The 24,186-nt window shown below is 40.2% G+C and overlaps 1 protein-coding gene and 1 non-coding gene across 3 annotated transcripts in view; both read left to right on the top strand.

Annotated features, from left to right (window-relative positions):
• ESRRG (estrogen related receptor gamma) overlaps window positions 1–24,186 on the top strand; it is a 652,137-nt gene that overhangs the window by 315,075 nt on the left and 312,876 nt on the right. The gene's annotated exons all lie outside the window — the stretch shown is intronic.
• TRNAY-AUA lies at window positions 5,666–5,737 on the top strand. The gene has a single exon. It is a non-coding gene; the product is annotated as a tRNA-Tyr (tRNA).

Here is a 24,186-nt window from a genome sequence, read left to right as displayed (position 1 = left end):
TTGATATTTTCGTTCATGTTAACGCATATATGTGGAATCTAGAAATATAATATAGATAATCTTATTTGCATAACAGAAATAGAGATCCAACTACAACTCTGATTGGATATTTTAAACTAGCTTTTGGCATTATCAGCACCAAGTAACAATTCAATTAACCCCCCCCCCCCGCTTTTTTTTTTCACTTTCTTGCTGCTGCTGCATTCCTTCCATTAATGCCCAATGTGTCCCAACCACACTGCAATTCTCAACCTTCCTTGCCTCGGCACCCCATTCCTGAGAGAAGATGTGCATTGGTTTTCCTCTGTGTCTCCAGCCGTTCCTGTTCTTCCTGAATACACCTTCTTTAACTGCTATTCAGCTCAATTTTTTCCTGTCTCCAAGCAGAAAACACCCTGCCTCAAGGGTGTCCTCTTATCCTCAGGGCACCTGGTTATATATCCACCTACTCTAACCGCTTCTCCAGCTGCTGCTCTGGACACGAAACTATTTTGGGGCGCACTGGAGAGGGGGCAGCTTTCTCTTTTTCAAGCCTGCTGCCTCCCCGCTCCTGATACATAGTCGAAGCTCAAGTTGTTGACTGAATAAATAAACAACTAAACCAATGACCAGGGCTGCCAAGAGCACAAGTGACTGGTTTTCCTCTCATCTTTGAAACATTTTTTTCTCCGTTTTGTTCTTGCTAAGTAGTTTTGAGGAACAGAATGCTGAAAATGCATGGACTGAGAACCAAAATGGAAAAACAGGGAGAAATGAGTTCCAAGAATTGGTGATGACCAAGAATTGGTAAGAAATTAAATGGATAGCATTGTATACCACACAATCAGTAAAATGAAATGCTTTTTTGAATATGTGTTCTATTCAATAATATGTGTTTTTTTTTCAATTTTTAATTTAATTTTATGTTGGAGTGTAGTTGATTTTAGTGGGGAGAGACAAGAAGGCCTCCTTAAGTGAACAGTGCAAATAGAGGAAAACAATAGGATGGGAAAGACTAGAGATCTCTTCAAGAAAATTGGAGATATCAAGGAAACATTTCATGCAAAGATGGGCATAATAAAGGACAGAAACAGCAAGGACCTAACAGAAGCAGAGAGATTAAAAGGAGGTGGCAAGAATACACAGAAGAGCTATCCAAAAAGTCTAATGACCTACATAACCACAATGGTATGGTCACTCACCTAGAGCCAGATATCTTGGAGTGTGAAGTCAAGTGGATCTTAGGAAGCACTGCTACAAAACAAAGCTGGTGGAGATGATGGCATTCCAGCTGAGCTATTTCCAATCCTAAAAGATGATGCTGTTGAAGTGCTGCACTCAGTATGTCAGCAAATATGGGAAACTCAGCAGTGGCCACAGGACTAGAAAAGGTCAGTTTTCATTCCAATCCCCAAAAAGGGCAATGCCAAAGAATGTTCAAACTACCATACAGTTATGCTCATTTCACATGCTAGCAAGATTATGCTCAAAATCCTTCAAGCTAGACTTCAATAATATGTTATCAAGAATTTCCAAATGTACAAGTTGGATTTAGAAAAGGGCAGAGGAACCAGAGATCAAATTGCTAACATCATAGAAAAAGCATGGGAATTCAAGAAAAATATCTATTTTGACTTTGTTGACTACACTAAAACTTTTGACTGTGTGGATCACAACAAACTGTGGAAAATTCTTAAAGAGACAGTACCAGACCACCTTACCTGTCTCCTGAGAAATCTGTGTGCAGGTCAAGAAACAAGTTACAACCAGACATGGAACAATAGACTGGTTCAGAATTGGGAAAGGAGTATATCGAGGCTTTATATTGTCACCCTGCGTACTTAACTTCTATGTAGAATACATAATGTGAAATGCCAGACTGGATGAATCCCAAGCTGGGATCAAGATTGCCAGGAGAAGTATCAACAACTTCCGATATGCAGATGATACTAGTCTAACAGCAGAAAGCGACGAGGAACTAAAGAGCTTCTGGGTGAAGGCGAAAGAGGAGAGTGAAAAAACTGGCTTAAAACTAAATATTCAAAAAACAAAGATCATGACATCTGGTTCCATCACCTCATGGCAAATAGATGGGGAAAATGTGGAAACAGTGACAGATATTCTTTTCTTGGGCTCCAAAATTGCTGCGGACAGTGACTATAGCCACGAAATTAAAAGAAGTTTACTCCTTGGAAGAAAAGCTATGACAAACCTAGACAGCATATTAAAAAGCAGAGACATCACTTTGCTGACAAAAGTCCATATAGTCAAAGCAATGGTTTTTCAAGTAGTCATGTAGGAATGTGAGAGTTGGACTAGACAGAAGGCTGAATGGTAAAGAGTTGATGCTTTCAAACTGTGGCGCTCGAGAAAACTCTTGAGAGTCCCTTGGACAGCAAGGAGATGAAATCAGTCCATCCTAAAGGAAATCAACCCTGAATATTCATTGGAAGGACTGGTGCTGAAGCTGAAGCTCCAGTACTTAAGCGACCTGATTCGAAGAGACGACTCATTGGAAAAGACCCTGTTGATGGGAAAGATTGAGGGCAGGAGGAGAAAGGGGCAACAGAGAATGAGATAGTTGGATGGCATCACTAACTCAGTGCACGTGGGTTTGAGCAAACTCCAGAAGATAGTGGAGGACAGGGAAGCTTGGCATGCCTCAGTCCACGGGGTTGCAAAGAGTTGGACACGACTTAGTGACTGAATAACAACAAGAGTGGATTTACAATGTTGTGTTAGTTTCAAAATGTACAGATGTAAAGTAATTTGGTTATGCATACACATAGTCTTGTTCCAAGGTCTTAAGCATGTTTCAGTAGCACACTAGTTTATAAAATCGGGGGCTTATAAGCCTTTAACACGTGAGCCTACAAGACAATGGCGAACCCATAGAGGGGTGGATTTGATGTTGGGCAGAGATGTGAGTCCATAAATTATGTTGAAATTTGAATGCTAAATTTGTGAGAGCATGTAGTTTTCAGAGGAAAATGTCTGACTTTCATCAGATCCTCAAAGGAGCCTCTGGCCCAAAAGTAATTAAAGACCCCTGCTTTGGTGTTCTAATTTGAGAAAATGATGTTTCTTATTAAAATAGAACACTGTATATAATGACTTATCATTCATTATTAAAGGGATACTTTCCTGAGTTTTAACCACTCCCCCCCACATATACCCCAGTTTATCAAATATAAGTTTGAAAAGATGTTTCTTAAATGTCCCCACATTGTTTGAAATATTTCTTGCTTGCCTTTCAAAATTATCTACATTGTCCCCCTGCGTTTCCCACCAGCCTGTGTTCTTCGTGCTATTTGCGAATTCCTCGGTGTTAGAAATGAGCCAGGAAAGGGCAGTTGAGAAAAACGCGTGAGCCGATGGCTAGGGTCGTACGTACACTGCTTTTGTTGTTTTGTTGTTTTGCTTTTATTGTTTTTAGAATCTGTGTCACTGATGTACTTGGAGCATTGCTGACAAGATGTTATTGGTTTCCTGACCACTGGGCAGATAGCTGTGTTGAGAGGTGTTAAATTTTCAGTAAAATCATCTGTTTTAGTACCTTAAATTTACTTGTGATGTTCGCTCATTTACAACTGAATTTTTATTTTTCTCACCTTTAGAAATTTCTATTTCCTGTCTTTGTTTTAGTGTAATTTTATTTGAAAGGTAGTGAGATTCCTCCTCCCTGTAATAGATTAAGATAGTTTTATTTATAAATAAATGTGGGTTTAGGAGGATATCACATGGTTCTCAAGAATATCACACATTTCTCAGGCTATGTAAGTGATCATTCTAAATTAATGACAAATGGGGTATTTACAGTTATCATTACAGATAAATTTACCCAGTTTAGTAGAAGAATCTGGAATGCTTGTGTATTCTTTTTTCTAGTTTGTATGAAGGATGTAAGCTTTGACAAGAGTTCACAGAATACATTTTATCCTTTTGGTTGAAATTTTCCAAAGTTTTTGAAGTAAAAACTTCACTGTGATAATATATCTCAATGTTCTTGACTCTTTTTGATCATTATATGGCTTTCATTCCCTCTCCTCTGAATTCTTTCCACTGTCTAGAGTCTGAATTGAGAAACCATTCATAATTTCTATAATCTTATGTTGTATATGGATTATACAACATATAATTGTATAATCTTTCCCCCTGAGATAAACTGTAAGCTCCTTGAAGACAGGGACTTGTGTGCTTTGTACTGACAATAAATCCTAGCCAGATGTCAGACCCATTTAGTGCTTTCCATTCCTCACTGATTCACTGATTATAATGACCCCCTCTACCCTGAGACGGAAAAGGCAATGGCACCCCACTCCAGTACTCTTGCCCGGAAAATCCCATGGACGGAGGAGCCCGGTAGGCTGCAGTCCATGGGGTCGCAAAGAGTCAGACACGACTGAGCGACTTCACTTTCACTTTTCACTTTCATGCATTGGAGAAGGAAATGGCAACCCACTCCAGTGTTCTTGCCTGGAGAATCCCAGGGACGGGGAAGCCTGGTGGGCTGCTGTCTATGGGGTCATACAGAGTCGGACACGACTGAAGCGACTTAGCAGCAGCAGCAGCAGCAGCAGCAGCAGCTACCCTGAGAAATCAGATTTAACATTTAAGTTGTGCTTCCACAGGTGTTGGTGGCATCTCTGAGTGTTTAAAGTTTGCTGGGGTAGATTTACTCCTGAAATACTTTCTAGACCTGGCAGAAATAACAAGATAGTGTGATGGTATAATGGGTAGAAATGCATGACCAATTCTACAGAATGTGAAATGTTTAGGAATGAAAAATCAGTTACATATTTACCTTTTGCCCACTGTCACTTCTTTGAAAAGGTCTGATGGTATTGCAATGGTATAGGGTAACCAAGTGAAGGTAACATTTACTTAGGCAGCTCTTGGGGAACAGCACACATAAGAGCTGACAGTCCTCAAACTAGCAAAGAATAATGGCTAAGAATATTAACCCTTTAGGGTTAGAGAAGATCTTGGAAATTATATAGCCAAGCCTCTTCATTTTGTTGGTGAGGGGGTTGATTCCCATTTTGATGTCTATTCAAGATCATATAAGCAGTATTATTATTATAAGCAGTTAGTATAAGGCAGGCACTTGCTTAAATGCTTTGTGCTTATTAACTCATGACCTCACAGAACTCCATGAGTTAGGTATATGTGTATCCCTCTTTGTCCCTCCCCACACTGTCCCAGTCTTAGGCCAAGCTCACATCACCTCCTCTTAAGACTCAGTAAAGGCCTCCTAACTGGCTGTCCTGCATCCATTCGTTCTGCCCAGGAAGATTCTGCCTTTGGCAGACTTAATAATCATTTGAAAACGTCTCTCTGTCCAAGGCACAGTCCTGCTCTTAGTGACCACGTGTTGCTTGTGGATTCTCAGGAGTCAGCCCTTCCTGGCTCCCCAGACGCCCCCTTCCCCCTATCTCCCTTGCTCGTGGTTCTGCAGAACTTCCCCCCACGCTCCCTCCCCTGTCAGAGCTTTTGCTCATGCTGTCCCTCCATCTAGAATGTTCTCTCCTTTCTCTCTCTCTCTCTTTTTTTTTAAATTTTTTTTTATTGGAGTATAGCTCCTTTACAATGTTGTATTAGTCTCTGCTGTACAGCAAAGTGAATCAGTTATATGTATACATATATCCCTTCTTTTTTAGTTGCCTTCCCATTTAGTTTGGGAGCTTCCCTGGTGGCTTAGATGGTAAAGTGTCTGCCTATAATGCAGAAGACCCAGGTTCAATCCCTGGTTTGGGAATATCTCCTGGAGAAGGAAATGTCACCCCACTCCAGTATTCTTGCCTGGAGAATCCTATAGATGGAGGAGCCTGATAGGCTACAGTCCATGGGGTCACAAAGAGTCGGACACGACTGAGCGATTTCACTTTCACTTTCACTTTCCCATTTAGGTCACCACAGAGGATTGAGTAGAGTTCCCTGTGCTATATCGTAGGGTTTCATTAGTCATCTATTATAAACTAGAGGTGTATATATGTCAGTTCCAATCTCCCAATTCATTGCATCTCCTCTTCCCCCAGAAGTTTATTCTCTAGATCTATGTGTCTATTTCTGCTTTGTGAATACAGTCATCTGTTCCATTTTTCTAGATTCCACATATGAGCAGTTTTACTCTTCCTGTTTTATTCTTCCTGACTTACTTCATTCTGTATGACAGTCTCTAGGTCCATCCACATCTCTGAAAATGCCACAACTTTGTTCTTTTTTGGCTGAGTAATATTCCATTGTATATATGTACCACATCCTCTTTATCCATTCCTCTGCTGATGGACATCTAGGTTGCTTCCATGCACCGGCTATTGTAAACAGTGCTACAATGAACACTGGGGTGTGTGTATCTTTTTGAATTATGGCTTTCTCCAGATATATGCTGGGTCATGTGGTTATTCTATTTTTAGTTTTGTTAAGGAATCTCCATTCTGTTCTCCATAGTGGCTGCATCAAGTTATCTGTACATTTCCACCAACAGTGTAGGAGGGTTCCCTTTTCTCCACATTCTCTCCGGGATTTATTGTTTGTAGATTTTTTTGATGATGACCTATCTGACTGGTGTTAGATGATACCTTGTTGTAGATTTGATTTACATTTCTCTTAGTGGCTTTGAGTGCTCAAAAAATGAAAAAAATGGGTGGAAGACCTAAATAGACTTTTCTCTTCTCTTATATCTCCCTTTCATAGACATATTTCTCCCCACCAGATTTTAACTCAGAAGTCATGGTCTCCAAGAAGCCTTCTCTGACTCCTTAGCTAAATTAGAGACTACTGTTAATAATCTTTGAGCCCTCATATTCCTGTGACTTAGCCCTGTTCCTAAAGTTAATGCAAGCCCTAATGTATAGCAGACACCACAAATTTGTTGAAGAAGGGAAAGAAAGAAGGAAGCTCTAAGATACCAGGAATAATTCAGTCTGTTTTATTTCCATCAAAAGAGTCAGGGTTTGGAGTAGCCATATCTACACTGAATCCCCCTGTACTGCTTACTTATTGAGAAAATGCCTGGAATGGAGATCAAGGGCAAAAGACTAGTCAAAAGTGATGCTGAGAAGAATTCAAAATAATCTCTATGGATACTTTGCTCTGAAGCAAGAGGAACATAGCTGCCCACTTCTTATGTATGGGCCATGCATAGTGACTGCCTTCCCAGAAATACGCTATGGAAAGAGGGATGGGGAAGAGAAACTTCACACTGGAGGCAGGAGCAACTTGACAAAGAAGGCCTCTTCCAGGTGACCAAGGTCAGCCCAACCGTCATAAATCATGTCAATAGTATGTACCATTGAGATGGCACTTTACCTCTGTGGTCTTCTGGCCCCAAACCCATCACCCCAATCTAAATATGCAACAAACCTCAAGCAAATCTCAGTGGAGATTCTATTGAGTCCTTAACCAGAACTCCTCAATACTGTCGAGATCATTGAAAACAAAGTCTGAGGAATGTTAGAGAAACCTGAAGCCTCATGATAACTAAATATGATGTGATATCGTAGATGGGTCCTGGAGCAGAACAATAGGTACAAATTAAGAACATTTGAGTAAATAAGAAGTTTAGTTAATAATCATGCATCAACAGGGGTTCATTAGATGTGACAAATGTACCCTTACTAATGTAACATGTGGAAAGTTAGAGACTGGATACCAGATGTACGGAAGGGAGCGCTCTGGTACTATCTTCACAACTTTCCTGCAGATTTATTTCTTTACTTATTTGGCTGCACCAGATCTTAATTGAGGCACATGAAATCTTCCATCTTCACTGTGGCATGTGGGTTCTCATTCCCTGACCAGGGATTTTTTTTTTTTTAAACTTTACATAATTGTATTAGTTTTGCCAAATATCAAAATGAATCCACCACAGGTATACATGTGTTCCCCATCCTGAACCCTCCTCCCTCCTCCCTCCCCATACCATCCCTCTGGGTCGTCCCAGTGCACTAGCCCCAAGCATCCAGTATCGTGAATCGAACCTGGACTGGTGACTCGTTTCATACATGATATTTTACGGTTTCAATGCCATTCTCCCAAATCTTCCCACCCTCTCCCTCTCCCACAGAGTCCATAAGACTGTTCTATACATCAGTGTCTCTTTTGCTGTCTCATACACAGGGTTATTGTTACCATCTTTCTAAATTCCATATATATGCGTTAGTATACTGTATTGGTGTTTTTCTTTCTGGCTTACTTCACTCTGTATAATAGGCTCCAGTTTCATCCACCTCATTAGAACTGATTCAAATGTATTCTTTTTAATGGCTGAGTAATACTCCATTGTGTATATGTACCACTGCTTTCTTATCCATTCATCTGCTGATGGACATCTAGGTTGTTTCCATGTCCTGGCTATTATAAACAGTGCTGTGATGAACATTGGGGTACATGTGTCTCTTTCCCTTCTGGTTTCCTCAGTGTGTATGCCCAGCAGTGGGATTGCTGGGTCATAAGGCAGTTCTATTTCCAGTTTTTTAAGGAATCTCCACACTGTTCTCCATAGTGGCTGTACTAGTTTGCATTCCCACCAACAGTGTAAGAGGGTTCCCTTTTCTCTACACCCTCTCCAGCATTTATTATTTGTAGACTTTTGGATTGCAGCCATTCTGACTGGTGTGAAATGGTACCTCATAGTGGTTTTGATTTGCATTTCTCTGATAATGAATGATGTTGAACATCTTTTCATGTGTTTGTTAGCCATCTGTATGTCTTCTTTGGAGAAATGTCTATTTAGTTCTTTGGCCCATTTTTTGATTGGGTCATTTATTTTTCTGGAGTTGAGCTGTAGGAGTTGCTTGTATATTTTTGAGATTAGTTGTTTGTGTTGTTTCATTTGCTATTATTTTCTCCCATTCTGAAGGCTGTCTTTTCACCTTGCTAATAGTTTCCTTTGATGTGCAGAAGCTTTTAAGGTTAATTAGGTCCCATTTGTTTATTTTTGCTTTTATTTCCAATATTCTGGGAGGTGGGTCATAGAGGATCCTGCTGTGATGTATGTCGGAGAGTGTTTTGCCTTACGTTGAGATCTTTAATCCATTTTGAGTTTATTTTTGTCTATGGTGTTAGAAAGTGGTCTAGTTTCATTCTTTTACAAGTGGTTGACCAGATTTCCCAGCACCACTTGTTAAAGAGATTGTCTTTAATCCATTGTATATTCTTGCCTCCTTTGTCAAAGATAAGGTGTCCATATGTGCGTGGATTTATCTCTGGGCTTTCTATTTTGTTCTGTTGATCTATATTTCTGTCTTTGTGCCAGTACCATACTGTCTTGATAACTGTGGCTTTGTAGTAGAGCCTGAAGCCAGGTAGGTTGATTCCTTCAGTTCCATTCTTCTTTCTCAAGATAGCTTTGGCTATTTGAGGTTTTTTGTATTTCCATACAAATTGTGAAATTATTTGTTCTAGCTCTGTGAAGAATACTGTTGATAGCTTGATAGGGATTGCATTGAATCTATAAATTGCTTTGGGTAGTATACTCATTTTCACTATATTGATTCTTCCAATCCATGAACATGGTATATTTCTCCATCTATTAGTGTCCTCTTTGATTTCTTTCACCAGTGTTTTATAGTTTTCTATGTATAGGTCTTTAGTTTCTTTAGGTAGATATATTCCTAAGTATTTTATTCTTTCCGTTGCAATGGTGAATGGAATTGTTTCCTTAATTTCTCTTTCTGTTTTCTCATTATTAGTGTATAGGAATGCAAGGGATTTCTGTGTGTTGATTTTATATCCTGCAACTTTACTATAGTCATTGATTAGTTCTAGTAATTTTCTGGTGGAGTCTTTAGGGTTTTCTATGTAGAGGATCATGTCATCTGCAAACAGTGAGAGTTTTACTTCTTCTTTTCCAATTTGGATTCCTTTTATTTCTTTTTCTGCTCTGAGGGATTGAACCCAGGCCCCTGTATTGAGAGCCTAGGATCTTAACCACTGGACCACCAGGAAGTCTCTACAAATTTAAAACTATCCTAAAATTACAACTTCATTTTTTAAAAAAAGAAACCCTAAGCTGCTTCAGTTTTGAGGTTGAATGACTGGAGCAGAGTTAGTAGTGTCAAAAGACAGCCAAGAAGTCACTCAATTCAGTCGCTCAGTTGTGTCCGACTTTTTGTGACCCCCATGGACTGCAGCACTCCAAGCCTCCCTGTCCCTCACCAGCTCCCAGAGCTTGCTCAAACTCATATCCATCGAGTTGGTGATGCCATCTAACCATCCCATCCTCTGATGTCCCCTTCTCCTCCTGCTTTCAATCTTTCCCAGCATCTGGGTCTTTTCTAATGAGTCAGTTCTTTGTATCAGGTGGCCAAAGAACTGGCTTGGAGCATTAGGAAGCATGGAAGGGGTTGGTGGTGACCTCAGGGTTAAGGGGATGCTAGGCCCTAAGGAAGAGGAGGGCCACAGAAAGTCAGGCAGGGAAAGGAAGGAATGGAACTGTATTGGAGTTAGGATAGACTGTAGATGCCAGGGAAAGATTGTTTCACAATTTTGAAAAATGTATATTTATCCATAACATCTCAGTGGACATGAATTCAAGCAAATTCCTGGAGACAGTGGAGGACAGAGGAGCCTGGAGTGCTGCAGTCCATAGGGTCATAAAAAGTCAGACACCACTTAGCAACTGAAAGACAACAACAATCCATAACTTAGGAGAAGAAATTGCTCAAATGCTTGTTCTGTTCGTATTTTTTTTTAATTAATTTTATTTTATTTTTAAACTTTACATAATTGTATTAGTTTTGCCAAATATCAAAATGAATCCGCCACAGGTATACATGTGTTCCCCATCCTGAACCCTCCTCCCTCCTCCCTCCCCATACCATCCCTCTGGGTCGTCCCAGTGCACCAGCCCCAAGCATCCAGTATCGCGCATCGAACCTGGACTGGCATCTCGTTTCATACATGATATTTTACATGTTTCAATGCCATTCTCCCAAATCTTCCCACCCTCTCCCTCTCCCACAGAGTCCATAAGACTGTTCTATACATCAGTGTCTCTTTTACTGTCTCATACACAGGGTTATTGTTACCATCTTTCTAAATTCCATATATATGCGTTAGTATACTGTATTGGTGTTTTTCCTTCTGGTTTACTTCACTCTGTATAATAGGCTCCAGTTTCATCCACCTCATTAAAATTGATTCAAATGTATTCTTTTTAATGGCTGAGTAATACTCCATTGTGTATATGTACCACTGCTTTCTTATCCATTCATCTGCTGATGGACATCTAGGTTGTTTCCATGTCCTGGCTATTATAAACAGTGCTGCGATGAACATTGGGGTACACGTGTCTCTTTCCTTTCTGGTTTCCTCAGTGTGTATGCCCAGCAGTGGGATTGCTGGATCATAAGGCAGGTCTATTTCCAGTTTTTTAAGGAATCTCCACACTGTTCTCCATAGTGGCTGTACTAGTTTGCATTCCCACCAACAGTGTGAGAGGGTTCCCTTTTCTCCACACCCTCTCCAGCATTTATTATTTGTAGACTTTTGGATCGCAGCCATTTTGACTGGTGTGAAATGGTACCTCATAGTGGTTTTGATTTGCATTTCTCTGATAATGAGTGGTGTTGAGCATCTTTTCATGTGTTTGTTAGCCATCTGTATGTCTTCTTTGGAGAAATGTCTATTTAGATCTTTGGCCCATTTTTTGATTGGGTCATTTATTTTTCTGGAGTTGAGCTGTAGGAGTTGCTTGTATATTTTTGAGATTAGTTGTTTGTCGGTTGCTTCATCTGCTATTATTTTCTCCCATTCTGAAGGCTGTCTTTTCACCTTGCTAATAGTTTCCTTTGATGTGCAGAAGCTTTTAAGGTTAATTAGGTCCCATTTGTTTATTTTTGTTCTGTTCGTATTTAAAAGTGAGGCCCTAAAAAAGTGAAGGTGAGTTGATGGCTTCGTGAATAGAGATGGTGAATGGGTTGCCTTTATTCTAGGGTGATTTTGTAGATCAGTTTTGTTGTTGTTCTTGAGAGAATCCCAAAGTGCTGGTGTTTGTTGGTCTTTTCTCTAGATCCTTCTGTTCTTTCCAAGTCCTCCAGTATCTTGCTTTGGGGATATACAATTGCCTGAGAAAATCCTGGGAGCCTGGTTGAGGGGGTGGGGGGTAATGAGGGTAATGCAGGCTTTCCTGCAATGCCCTCATTTTCAGCAAGGGATGCTAGGTATACCCAATGCCCTTGACTCCTGAGCTTTCAGAGTGTAGAGTCCTGCTTCTTGTTGGCATCCCATTTTGTTTGTGTTTGTAGTTCACTTCCTTGTCTCTCTTGAACATTTATTCCTCTGAACTCTGCTTTTCAACTTCCTGCACCATAGTTCAGGCTCAAGTACGTCTATTTTTATCAATGATGGAGGATGTGTTTCTGTTTGTATTGTTGTATTGCAGATAATTTCTAAGATGAAGGGGACAGAAAAGTCTTTACCTTCTTGAAATCAAAGTTCCAGGATCCTACATTTAAAATCACCTTTGTTTTCTTATATATGTGATTGTGTTTTTTAAAAAGATGTTAAAAGTTAATGTATTACAGAGTCTGATTATTTGTCTGTTTATTTTAGTGGAAAAACAGTTGTAATTAAGGAACAGAGCTGTCATTTTATTTTTCCGAGTCTGTTGGTTTTAAAGTTTAGTCCTTGGAGCATGTTACTTTATGCCTTTGGGGCAGTCCTCTCATTTTTTAGAGTAAGCAGTCTTTTGTCAAGTGATGCAGGAATTCTAGCTTGTTATCTGGAATGGAAATTAACTGAACCTGAGGCCCTTTCTTGTACGACCCTAGCCGGTTCTTTCTTCTTTTAATATTTTAGTGATTTTTTTAAAATGACAAAGAAATGATTCTGACTCTTGGTTTCCTGAGCTGTATTTGTTTGTCAGCTAGTTGAGAGTGAAGGAAAGGAAGACAGCTTTTCTTGAGTCTTTTCTTTCCCAAAAGAAGACTAGCGCTTACCCAAGTCCCTAAAGATACAGTTCATGCAATCCATGGAAATGATTTCCCAGTGAAAGTTTTGTTTTTTCATTCATGCACCTTGAACTTTTCTTTGGTCAAACTTCAACTGTGCTGAGCAAAACCTTTACTTTTCTTCTTGTACTCAGTACAAAGTAATGATAATACTTACTAATATACGTAAGTAATAACTACAGTAACTCTCTCCCAGAAGAGATCACTGTCTAGGGAAGGGGTTTGTTATTGTTTAGTCTCTTAAGTCATGTTCAACTCTTTGCAATCCCATGGACTATAGCCCACCAGGCTCCTCTGTCCATGGGATTGCCAAGGCAAGAATACTAGAGTAGGTTACCGTTTCCTCCTTCACGGGATATTCTCAACCCAGGGATCGAACTCGAGTTTCCTGTATTGGCAGGTAGATTCTTTACCGCTGAGCCACCTGGGAAGCCCTAGGAAAGGGGTGTAGTCAGTGGGGAAAAAAATGTTGCCCTGTTAGTAAATGTCATGCATGTCTCCTAAGAGGCTTCCTAATGGCAAGATTAAACCAGTCAATTCTAAAGGCAATCAGTCCTGAATATTCACTGGGTGGACTGATGCTAATGCTGAAACTCCAATACTTTGGCCACCTGACGTGAAGAACTGACTCACTGGAAAAGACCCTGATGCTGGGAAAGATTGAAGGCAGGAGAAGAAGGGGGTGATAGAGGATGAGATGTTGGATGGCATCAGCAACTTGATGGACATGAGTTTGAGCAAGCTCCAGGAGTTGGTGATGGACAGGAACCCTGGCATGCTGTACTCCATGGGGTTGCAAAGAGTCAGACACGACTGAGCAACTGAACTGAACTGAATGGGTGTATCTTCATTTCTCAGCATGGTAAGAGTGGTTCTTGTACCCACTCATTAAGCTGTGTTTTCCCGATAGGAATGCTTTAGAATTTGGGGGTTGGTGGATCTGGAGGGATGGATATATCATGAATTATTTACAGTTCCCACCTACAGACAAAGCTGGGAAGGTGTTGATCCGTGCTTCTCCCCAAGCTGTCAAGTTACCAAGGGACACTTAACCTTTAGGAGTGGCTTCCCCAGGTCATCTTAAGAATTATTCTACTGTCCCCTGAGACCCAAGAGCTCCAGGAGCTTATTTTTTTCACACTTACATCAGCCTTTAGTCTTTCCCATCTTGCTGTCATGTCTTAGCTGGCAAGGCCAAGTTTTAGTTTGTAATCACGAATGCTTATATAAGGCAGCAGGCCAAGGCTTCCTAAATTGCTCGCTGAGCCTTATTGTAAATTTATATTGAACTCTTAATGGTGGGAGCATTAAAAAAAATTGGAGCCTTTGAAAGGTGATCTCATTTCAGATTTTTTTCCCCTTTTCTATATTCTCTGGGTGAAACCACATTATTAAAAAAAAAATCTTCAGTTAAGCCAGAAGTCTGGAAGTGTAATTGTCATTGAATTTACTTTAATGATAAAAACAGGAAGGAGATGATCATTCATTCAGAAAATGGTTATTGGATCTGCTCTGTCCTAAGGCACGCTACTGAACCTGAAGATGAATAAGATATGGCTCCTATCCTCAAGTTACTTAAAGATTAGAAGAAAAGAAAACAAAACCAAAAGCCCTACAGTGCCTGTTAGCATGCGTTAAAGCTGCAGAACAAATTACTAGTAAATGTAATGGCTTAAGACAGGAGCTGTCTGTTACTTCATGAAGCTTCTGAGAGTCCAAAGTCTGGGAGCATCGTAGGTGTCTACTCCTGGCTCCAGGTCTCCCATGAGGTTTCAGTCAAGCTGGTAGCCAGGACTGAGGTCCTCTGAAGTCATGACCGAGCAGGAGGGTCTCCTTCCAAGTTCCCTTCTCTGGTTCCCAGCTGGAGGGCCTCAGCTCCTCACCACATGGAGTTCTCCAGATGGCTGCTCAGGGTGAGGCAGCTGACTTTCCCCAAAGCTCACAATTAGGGAGAAAAGGAGGCCAAAGAAGAAGCCACAGTGTCTTTTATAATCCAGCCTCAGAAGTGACATGCCATAATTTCTGTGGTGTTCTATTGGTCACACAGACTGATCCTGGTACAGTATGGGAGGGGCCCATACAAAGATAGGGCTTCCCAGGTGGCTCAGTAGTAAATGCAGGAGGCGCAAGAGATCCCTGGGTCAGGAAGATTCCCTGGAATAGGAAATGGCAACCCACTCCAGTATTCTTGCCTGGAGAATCTCGTGGACAGAGGAGCCTGGAGGGCTACAGTCTGGTGAGTCATAAAGAGTCAGACATGACTAAGCAACTGAGCACTATACACAGATACAAACATCCCGAAGGGGGAATTTGGGGAGGGGGCATTTAGGACACCTACCATCACAGTCTTCCGTCCAAACATGGACCTGCTCCAAAATTCCCTGGTGGCCTAGTGATCAGTATTCCAGGCTTTCACTTCCACGGCCAGGGTTCAGTCCCTGGTCAGGGAACTGAGATTCCATAAGCCATGAGCCATGGCCAAAAAAAAAAAAAAAAAATACTGACCTGCTGAGTCTCCAAGATTAGCAGTAAAAGAAGTGTGATCAAAAATATCCAGATGTTAGCAACCACCCTGGGAAGAAAAGGGTTGTATTTGGGGATCGGGTGGTAAACATGAAAGAAAGATAGGCCAGCCAAAAGGGACAGCAGCTGAGAAAATCTGTCTGGAAAATTTGTTAGAAATTCTGAATTCTGTATGACATGACTCTGATTTTGCAAAGAAAAGGATTTAAGGTCACTGATCATATTCCCATCAGCAGCAGACTTCGAGCGATTCTTTTCCAGTAAGGGATCCCTGTGCCTTATGAAAATTGAAATGGGGACTGCAGGAGAGGCTGTACTTGAATGAGTCCCTTCCGTGGTTCCTGTGATACGGCCTCAGAATCAACCACAGCCGACCAGTTTTTCTTTATCAAGCATTCTATTTAATAAAGCAGTGAAGGGTTTGTTGTATGATCATCTAAGAAAAAATTTCGTCACCACATTTATAAAACTACTGATTTGGGCTAAAGTATCAAATTCTGCTGCTTAGTTCTCCTCTCAAAGACTGAATTATTTTACATAAAGACACCTATTAAATAGCATTTATTCAAGCTGAGGAAATACACCAAGAGTACTCTATGCCTTTTTCCTGTGGGCCTCCACCCCAAGTTTCCTTCACGGATGTAAAAGATCTGATTTGTATCTCCCCCTTTCTTCTGAATATTTGTTTCTGAAGCAGTGGTTGAGGGTTTTAAATATCAAAAACAGCTTTTCTCTCCTGATCTTCCCCCGCTTTAACCTGGCAAGAACCTAGGGAGTACATGGAGAGGAGAAGCTAAAGAGAGAGGAAGAACAAATGACATTGGTATTACTTTCTAGTACTCTACTTATGCTCAGAATGACTTACAATCCTTGCTTAATTTGGGACTAGATCTAGGGAAATGGCCAGATAGAGGACATGATACAAAATGAAATATTTAGCAAGTTATGCATGGGCGTCATGGAGATAATGAAGAATACTGACAACATGCTTCTGCTCCATGCATATGTGCTTGGATAGGTCCTGTTGGTCTAAATATTACTCAAATATTCCATTTCAAATTTAGATTCGTATGCTCCTGGTAAAATGCATAGTAGTTATAGGTAATGCCGGGTCACCTGACCTTCCCTCTTTGATCTTTATAATACATTTGTCCTGTATTTCTTATACTAGGAACAAAAAGAAATTCTAGTTGACAGCAGAGCAGCTAAACTGTGATATTTTGTGGGAGAAAAAATCGTAAAGGCTGGGTGTTCTAGTCATGGGTTTTAGCAAGGCATGTAATATGATACGGCCTGAATTTCTCCTCTGTAAAGTTATGAAGAAGAGATAGTTGATTTATCTAGGTTTTCTTAGGTCTAAAGTTTTCTAAAAATCGTTTTCTACAGGCTGACTTTTTTCTGAATATTTGTAATTTTTATACAGTTTACAAACGTAAAAGTGCTATGCTTGTAAGTAAAACTTATCAGTGAAAAAAGTTTCTTTCTTATAAAGTCCATTTCTAGATTGCTTCTGTAAATATATCTCAGAATGTTTTTGTGACGGCGGTGAGGGACAGGCAAGCCTGGTGTGCTGCCGTCCATGAGGTTTCAGAGTCGGACATGACTTGGTGACTGAACAACAAACAGAATAGCTCAGTGTATTGATCATGAAGGGTGTATGTCTGAGGAATTAAAGTGATGGTTTTGCAAATAATCTTTTCAGAGATCAAATATTTTTTCCAGATGTTAATTCATTGTTCTCCATGGTTCTAAGTGAACCACTTACACTGCTTACTCTTTAAAAATGCTTTTGGGGTCTTCCCTAGCAGTCTAGTGGTTAAGACTTCACCTTCCAGAGCAAGGGTGTGGGTTTCATTCCTGGTGTGGCAGCTAAGTTCCCACATGCTTCATGGACAGAAGACCAAAAAAACATAAAACAGAAGCAATATTGTAACAAATTCAATAAAGACTCTTAAAAAAATTAAAATGTTTCTGCTGCAAGTAACAGAAATGACAATTAGTGTTGGATGAAAAATAAGCATTTAGTTATCCCATATCACAGGAAGGGTAGAGATAAGTGCTTCCAGGTTTGTTCAGTGGCTCCACAGGGCTAAGAGTCCAGATTGGCATCTCGGATTCTCTCGGTCTTTCCATTCAGATCCCAAGTTAACTCTCCCAGATCCTAGCACTGCATCTCTACAGAACAGTGTCTCAAGCCAGTGATTGTCCTCAACCAAGCATAGGTAAAGAGGATGAGTTACCCCTACTACCAGGATCAATCGAATTCACTGTCCTAGTGTTCAAGGCTCTCTTACCCTCCTACATCCAGCTCTCAAACTTATCTTTCTAGCCTTATTTCTTGCTGCTAAGTCTCTTCAGTCATGTCCGACTCTGTGCGACCCCAGAGACAGCAGCCCACCAGGCTCTGCCGTTCCTGGGATTCTCCAGGCAAGAACACTGGAGTGGGTTGCCATTTCCTTCTCCGGCCTTATTTCCTATTACCCTTCTATTAGATTCCTTAACTATAGTCAAACTGCCTGCTACCTACTCTGAAAAATGCAGTCTTTATTTCAAATATTGTTCTCTGCTTTTTCTCCATCCTTGTACATCCTCCTTGCAAGTTAAAATTCTATCCAATGTTACTAAGATTTCGCTCAACTTCTCTTCTTTGGAAGATTTTTTTTTTTTAATTTGTTTGTTTCTCTATAAAGTGCATGAGGGAAGAATCTACATAGATTTAAAATTTATTTATTTTTAATTGGAGGGTAATTGCTTTACAATATTGTGTTGGCTTTTGCCATACATCAATATGAATCAGCTATAGGTATACACGTAATCCCTTTCCTCTTGAATCTCCCTCCCACCTCCTGCCCCTCAGCTTCTTCTCTTTAATCTCCTGTGATCACTCCAGCTAGAAGGAATTGGTTTTTCCTTCAAATTCCTATGTTAGCTTCTACTTTATATTTGTATAACAGCATTTTACAAATTACTTATGTCCGTATTCCTTTAGGTTAAAAAAGGGCAAGTGGTGGTGGTCCAGTGGTTTAGAATCTGCCTTCCAATGCAGGGGACGTGGGTTCGATCCCTGGGTGGGGAAGTAAGATCCCACATGCCGCTGGGCAACTAAACCCACTCACTGCAACTAGAGAAAGCCCGTGCGTGGCAACAAAAACCCGCGCAGTCAAAATAAAAACATTAAACCAATAAGGGCAAATATGAATTGTGCCCATTGTACAGGTGGAAAAGAGGCTCAAAAGTGTTTGACTTTTCCAAGGCATCAAACTGTCCAGTGTTAGATTCAGGACCTGAATGAGTCATGGTTAATAAACTTGTATAACAAACACTCCAAAATAGTGCAGAGTAAAGAATATAAATGTTCCTTTCTAGACACACAGACTTAGAGAACAAACTTATGGTTATCAGAGGGAAGGGTAGAGGGAGGGATATTTAGGGAGTTTGGGGTTAACATGTACACACTGCTATTTTAAAAAATGGATAACCAACAAGGATGTACTGTATGGCACAGGGAACACTGCTCAATATTCTGTAACAACCTAACAGGGGAGAGAATTTGAAAAAGAATATATGAATGAATTACTTTGTTGTGTACCTGAAATTAATACAACACTGTTAATTAACTATACTCCAGTATAAAATAAAAGTGACCAAAAAACAAGAGGGCAATAGTACCCAACATACTCCTTAGGATTGTTAAAAACCTGCCTTCTCAATTGTCATGCCTTGAATCTGTCTCCATAAACAATGCAAATCATTCCATCCAGAAGCAGAATAATAAATACTATGTAGTCTTATAAAACTCTGGGAAATAGTGAAGGATGGGGAGGCCTGGCGTGCTTACAGTCCATAGGGTCAAAGTCAGACACAACTTAGGGACTGAACAGCAGTCTTATAAATTGGACATGTAGAAATAAATTACAATATAGAAATAAATTTTCTTAAATAAAATGTAGAAATAAATTTTCTTAAATAAAATATAGAAATAAATTTTCTTAAATAAAATATAGAAATAAATTTTCTTAAATAAATATAGAAATAAATTTTCTTAAATAAAAACAAATGATAAATTTGCTCCTCTCTCCTGTGAAAGACTAAAGCAAATGCTGGAGGTGAGTAGGTGGCCCTGCCCCACAGGGCTTTAGCCAGCCCGATTGCCAGTGGTTTTGCCATCCCCAGCCTCTAAGGTGGCCCTGACCTTGGTCATGTCAGCCAAGGAAAGGCAACAAGGTCAAAGTCCACGTCAGATCTTTTTTTCCCCCAAGTACATGAGGTGGAAGTTGCACTGTTGCTCATCAGTCCTTGTCTGAAGAGTGGTCATGTGGCTTGTCAGCTGCTGGCCTGGGGAATGCAGTCTCCTCCTGGGTCCAGGAAACAGAGGAGAGCAGATTGTCCAGATTGTAGCCTTGTCCAGCAGATTGTCCAGATAGTAGCCTTGTCCATCCCAGAGCAGGCATATGGATCTGAGGCCCCCAAGTCTGGTACTAGCTGATAATTACTCAGCGTTGCCCTTTTTTTCCCTTGTGATAAAGCCAAAAAGGAGGATGTCATTCTGACAGGGCTTGGATCTCTATGTTAATTGCAGATATTACGGTAAAGAATCTGCCTGCACTGTGGGAGACCCAGGTTCCATCCCTGGCTCAGGAAGATCCCCTGAAGAAGGAAATGGCAACATACTCCGGTTATTCTTGCCTTGAGAATTCTATGGACAGAGGAGCCTGGTGGGCTACTACAGTCCATGGGGTTGCAAAGAGTCAGACATGACTGAGTGGTACACAACAAACAAGCAAGACAGGGGAGGGATACCCCTTAGTACTCCTGGGCTACAGGCTTCCCTCTTTAAAATCTCTCTCTGAACAGCAATTTTCTTTCAGAGACACAGAGAGATAACGCATCAGAGATAGCACTGTCCTCTTCCCTGGTGGCTGACCTTTAGGGACTAGCAGATCAGACTTGTTCTGTTCTGTTCCACTGATTGCTTGGTTCCTAAATTCCCCCCTACCCAACTATGATCAAGGCATGCTGTGTGTGCTGCCTGCTTCAAGCATGCAGCAAAACATGCAAAATGTTATGATTTGTTGCCATGCTGACAGCATCAACTTAACTACGGCTGACAAACAGTTTTTAAATAGAACATGTCAGTTCATGACAGTATTTTCCATCTGTGTGGTGTGGGGTTTTTTTTTTCCCTTTTTCCATGCTTCACACCGAACATTTCAAGAATGTTGCCACAAAGGTTCAGTTTACACTTCTAGTTCCTTGCCTTAATGACCTGCTAAAGATGATATTTTGGAAATGAGCAAAACAGTAAACAGTGATTTTGAAAAAGGAGACTGTGCTCTTGCTAGACAAGGCTGTGCTCATCACTATTTTGAGTTGTCTGGTTTGTCCTGCCTGGCATGGTTCTTTGCTGTCTCTTCTTGCTCCGTTCAACTCTGTCTGATGTTACTCCTACGACTAGCCTTTCCCTCCAACTCTGAGCAAGATTCTGGTGAAGTTCAGAGAGCCTGCTTTGTAAAATACAGGCCTACACAAACTGTGCCCTGTTATATTGTTGTTGTCATTGTTGTTATTGGCTAAGTGGTGTCTGACTCTTTGCATCCCCGTGGGCTGCAGCATGCCAGGCACCTAACATTGTGATGTCTAAAATATTGGCCATTTTACATGTGTATGTATGGCTGAGTGTCTTTGCTGTTCACCTGAATTGATCACAACATTGTTGATCGGCTATGGTATATGCTAAGTCACTCAATCCTATCCCACTCTTTGCACCCCCCTCTACTGTAGCCTGCCAGGCTCCTCTGTCCTAGGGATTCTCCAGGCAGGAATACTAGAATGGGTTGCCATTTCCTCTTCCAGGGGATCTTCCCGACTCAGAGATCAAACTTATGCCTCTTGAGTCTCCTGCATTGGCAGGCAGACTCTTTACCATTAGCACCACTTGGGAAGTCAAAAAGGTGTTTGTTTCTCAGTCATGTCTGATATCCCAATACAAAATAAAAGGTTTTTTAAAAATAATTAAGAAAATAAAATGTTGGCCGTCATAGGGGACTTCCCTGGTGGTCCAGTGGTTGCAACTTGGCCATCCAGTGCAGAGGGTGCCAGTTCGATCCCTGGTTGGAGAGCTAAGATGGCCAAAAAACCAAAACATTAAAACGGAAGCAACATTGTAACAAATTCAATAGAGACTTTCAAAAATACTGGCCACCATAAAGACTCATCTTGCCAGCTCTTGCTATTTTGCTGCGGGTGCAAGCTGCTTCCCAATCTTATATTTTATCTTCCCAACACTTACTTGTTCAGATGCACTCCTTCTCTTCCTCCTGCTGCTTACCAAACAGGGAGACGGACATTGCCCATTGAAACTCTTAATGGCAAAATCACATTAAGTGCCTTAATTGTGTTTCCATGATGTCTTGGGTCTGTGTGTCCTCACGATGAAAACATAGAGTGACAATGGCCGTCTCCAAGGTCTATTCCTGTGATGGTTCCATTTTGCTAGCTTTTGTGTCACCCCAGATTTTGAAATTCTAAAGAAATTTGATTTTAAAAAACAGTCTTGTTAAGACTCTACTTTTCATTCTGGGCACTGAGGGTATTCCTTGCTGTTTTTCATAGTTTAGGCTCTGGCTGTAAATGTTTGGACATCAGCTCAGAACATCGTCTCCGAGGGAACATTTTGCAAGTGTTATCTCCTTGTTCACAGGAATCCAAGGTGGACCTAGCGGAGAATTGTTTAGTGATAGAAACTGAAATAGCAATAAAAAGAGGGATGGTCAAATTATGTAAAATCAGAGTGCATGAATAATTCAGGACTCGCCTGAGTGCGATTTTTATTTTTATAGTTAAATAATACTTGCATTTCCATGAATTAATAACACACAGACTAAGCAACTGGTAAGCTTTTTGGTGGGGGTTTGGGGCTACAGGGAGGAGGAAGGAAGAAAGGAATCTGGGGCCAAATAGTCATCTTTGAGAGATGGAGTGTATTCAGTAAGACATTGATGTGATCATCTGTTTGATAATTCCTTAACTACATTGAAGCTAGGGAAATCAAATCACAGAAAAATTCATTATACCTTTAAACTTTTTTACTTTATATTGGAGTATAGTTGATTAACAACATTATGTTAGTTTCAGGTGTACAGTAAAGTGATTCAGTTATACGTACGCATGTATCTATGATTTTTCTAGCATACCTTTGTTTTTAAATCATCTGAAATAATTGTAGTGTTTTAGGACCTCTCTTGTCTATTGGACCTCAGAATTTGAATCTAGTATTTTATATATATATTTTCCAAAAAGTGTGTGTGTTTCTCTGTTCACAGAAATAAAGTATGTGAGGGTTTCTTTTATTATGACTCATGAGATGTAACTTAGATTTAGAGCTATTGTGGAATAGGATGAAAGCCTCTGTAAGGAACTTATTTTTAAACTCTAGCAAAAGCTGTTCTCAGCCAAAAAGGGAAAATCCTTGACTACAATTAGCTATAACATCACAGATGTTTTAACAGGTTAGGAGAGGCATGGCAAATGGACAAAAACAGCAAATTATTGAGAGAACACTCAACATTGGAAAGAGAAAAAGAATAAGATGTAAATTATGAAAAAGAAGCTCTCTGAAGAATATGATGGGGTGACAGGAAATTGTAGCTCGTGTCATGAATGGACAAACGCTGCTTTTAAGGATCTCACTTAATCTAATGAAATTGTAATTAGCTCAGGAAGAACTGTATTAACGAAGAGATCAAGAAAAGAAAGCAAAAGGCAGGGTGCAAAACAAACCAACAGTAATAATTCCCAGACGATGATGGCATCACCCAGTATTGGAAAAGAAGGCAAGATAAGATGATTTTGAATTTTAAAATCAACTATATGATTTTTTTATTGTAACTCTTTAAGAGACTGCAAAAGATTTTACAAGTCAACAGTGGGAAATGGAATACAGACTCGAAATATGTGAAGAGTCAGGGCAAAGCTCAGGCAGGAGTCCCGTGCGAACATGGTCTTGGGATGGCCCCTTTGAATGAAGTTTTGTCATCGTAGATATCATGACAGTATTGTCCAGACTGGGATGGGACACAGGAGGATTTGCATCCCATTAGGAATTTGTGACAAACTGAAAAGGGAGTAGATTAGTTGAGGTTGGGAAACTATGAACACATAAGCCACTAGTCTTGGAGCATGAGGAGATATATTTATAAGTGTACAACAGAAACTAAAGCTAAAAATCAGGAAATGAGATTTCCTAGGAGGTAAAATAATTAAATTATTTTAATTACAAATGAATGATGGAAAAAATTGGACCTTTAAAAGATAATTTCTGATGGAGCGAGGTGTTACAAGGTAGTTGTGCTCGTGTTAAGTGCATTCATTTCAGAAATCATTCAGCTAATGAAGTTGCATAGCTTTTACAAACACCCCCATGTGTGTGTGTATCCTATGTGATGAAATTTCAGGATTAAGATGAGTTTTAATCTTTTGTTTTGCTTATATGATTTAGCATGAAGAATATTTTGAAACTTCTCCTTTTACCTTTAGCAATTTTTGTATTAATAGGTAAGATTTGACCCCTATTTGGTTCTTAAAATTCCAGTCTTTGCTTTTATTTAAGGTCTCATGATCTGAGTGCATATCCTCTCCAAGAAAGAAATTGCACCAATAGTTGTTCCTGTTAACTAGCAACTTTTAGTCTTCCCTTCTTTTGTGTTAATGTCAATATATATCAGTATCA

The sequence above is a fragment of the Bos indicus x Bos taurus genome, chromosome 16 (assembly GCF_003369695.1).
Source record: "Bos indicus x Bos taurus breed Angus x Brahman F1 hybrid chromosome 16, Bos_hybrid_MaternalHap_v2.0, whole genome shotgun sequence".
Lineage (NCBI taxonomy): Eukaryota > Metazoa > Chordata > Mammalia > Artiodactyla > Bovidae > Bos > Bos indicus x Bos taurus.
Note: the sequence above shows the minus strand (reverse complement) of the source record. Positions and strands in the feature narration are given on the sequence as shown.